General features: G+C 41.6%; 1 non-coding gene across 1 annotated transcript; it reads left to right on the top strand.

The window, feature by feature from the left end:
• The first annotated feature begins 1,709 nt into the window (after positions 1–1,709).
• On the top strand, positions 1,710–1,815 carry LOC148092739 (U6 spliceosomal RNA). Its single transcript, XR_015714873.1, has one exon. It is a non-coding gene; the product is annotated as a U6 spliceosomal RNA (small nuclear RNA).
• The last annotated feature ends 610 nt before the right edge of the window (positions 1,816–2,425 follow it).

The raw sequence follows: 2,425 nt of genomic DNA, 5'->3' as shown, positions 1-2,425 counted from the left end.
ACCGCACCTCCCCGCTCGCTGGCAAACCGGCTTTGTCATTCATCAGCTTTCGCTTTGGGATTCATCCCTTATGTTGCCATCCATTTGCTTCTCTGTGTCCTGATATCACATTACCCTAATTCATAAAAAACGACACCTTAATTCTTGATATAGATTAAGAAGAATCCCTTCACCTGTTCTCCTATTCTAAGTCCTTTGAATCTTCACATAAATTTTAATATGTGCTTTTCAATTTATGTAAAATTATGCTCACACACACGTGCACCTTGGCAACATTTTTATTGGAATTACATTAAGTCAATAGATGAACTGGGTTAGAAATCATATTTATATAGTAGTATCAGTCAGGGTTCACCAGAGAAGCAAAGCCAGTAGGATGTGTGTGTGTGTGTGTGTGTGTGTGTGTGTGTGTGTGTGTGTTGAAGAGAGAGAGAGATAGAGAGAGAGATAGAGAGATAGAGAGAGATAGATAGGGAGATAGAGAGAGAGATAGAGAGATAGAGAGAGATAGAGAGACAGAACAGGCCAGGAACCCAGGGAAGAGTTGATGCTGCAGGTGGAGCCTGAGGGTGGTCTTCTGGTAGAATCCTCCTTCCTCGGGAGGTGGGGGTGGGGGTTCTCTTTTTCCTAATATATACTTAATATAAAGCACATATGTACCTTCAACCAAATGGCTGAGCTAACAAACATTATGGAGGGTAATCTACTTTACTCAAACTCTCCTCATTTAAATATTAATCTTATCTAGAAACCATCTTCATGGCAATGTCCAGACCTGTTTGACTCTATATCACTTACTACATATTCCTCCAAGTGGTAGTTTTTGGGTTTTTGCTGTTGCTTAGTGTTTTTTTGAGTTCTTTGATTGTGCACCAAGAGAATTTTAGAAACAGGTTGGAGTGTCCCTTTGCATGGGGGTTTTGTTGGTTGTTTTAATGCATCCGTTTTTCTATTTGGCAACTGAAAGTTATCTGAGAAGGCAGATCTCACGGAGGAGAGGATCTCTTTATGTTTCAGATGATGGTCCATGGATTGTTTGTTTTCCCACCCATCCCAATCTTTACTCCAAAGTTCTTGTGGTGACACAGTGAGAGTGGGCTCGGACACTTTTCACTGGAACCCACCATTTAGGAGCACGACTCTGTGCTGGAGAGAGTGCGGTTACTGTGTTCAGACATCTGGCAGCTTGCACAGTCCCCTGGTCCCATGCAAGAGGCATGAGTTTTGGAATCTCTCTCTCTCTTTCCTGATTTTATGCCAATTACTTACTGGCTGCCAGAGAATCGGCCAGTAGGTAAATAAACACTGGCAGAGGTAAGCAAGGGTTGGCCACACACCTCCACCAATCTAGGAGGGACTGCTAGGCTGTGATCTGACGCGTAAATGTGTAATTACACTCTAACCATTTCGCTCTGTTTCGTTGGCAAACTGGATGTGATGATGAACCTTTATTTGCCCCTTGCCAGGAAGTACAATGGCATGTTTGGACCCATGATCTCAGTTGCACAATCACTTACAATCTGCTTGTGTGTGATGGTCCATGGAGCTCATCACTCCCAGGAACTTGGATGCCAGGAAGGGAGAAGACACAGTGGAGGTCTGTCCATAGCCACTTAGAAATGAAGGATTAGACCTGAGTTATGATTTTAGGAAGGGAAATAAGTAAGAGGACATGCTGTAATATCTTCAACAATTAAGAAAAGGACCTTGTGCTCGCTTTGGGAGCACGGATATGAAATTGGAACCGTACAGAGAAGGTTAGCCCTGCCCCTGAGCAAGGGTGACAGGCAAATTCGTGACGCGTTCCGCATTTAAAAACAGAAAAGTAGATGTAAATAGGTCCAAACACGCGTTTACAGGAATGTGCCCTCATTAGAAACCAAAGAAATGCAAGTTCAAATGACATACACTTTTTCATTAACTTGTCAAAAATGTAAAAAACAACACTGAGGAATAGCTGTCACTCAGATGAGCTGCATGTACAAGTGGCATTTCGTGAAATATTTCTGAAGGGCGCTTGTTTTCGCTAGCCGTTCAAAGGCTTGGAAATGTACATACTATTTACACAGCGATTCCATTTAAAGAAAGCAAACCCAAGGACATAAAGAAAAATGTGAAGCCAATTTTAACACTGAGAGTATTTATCATAATGACAGTTCAATGTAAATGGTAAAGACAGAAAGGAAAAAAGTTGTGGTGTGTGTAAGCAATAAACTGCTTTCAAACCACATGATGTATGAAATGAAAATAAGCCGCACTGTGTACACACGGCTGTGGCTCAGTATACTTGGTTTATACTGATGTGTGTTAAAATTTATTGCCCTTTTCAAGGCTAGTTTTAGAGACATTTCTCAAAATGACCTCGATATATTTTGGGATGTATTATGTTAGACTTGAAGAACTTTAGGGACCCTCCCCCCCCAAA

This window comes from Miniopterus natalensis, chromosome 7 (genome assembly GCF_054644295.1).
Source record: "Miniopterus natalensis isolate mMinNat1 chromosome 7, mMinNat1.hap1, whole genome shotgun sequence".
Lineage (NCBI taxonomy): Eukaryota > Metazoa > Chordata > Mammalia > Chiroptera > Miniopteridae > Miniopterus > Miniopterus natalensis.
Note: the sequence above shows the minus strand (reverse complement) of the source record. Positions and strands in the feature narration are given on the sequence as shown.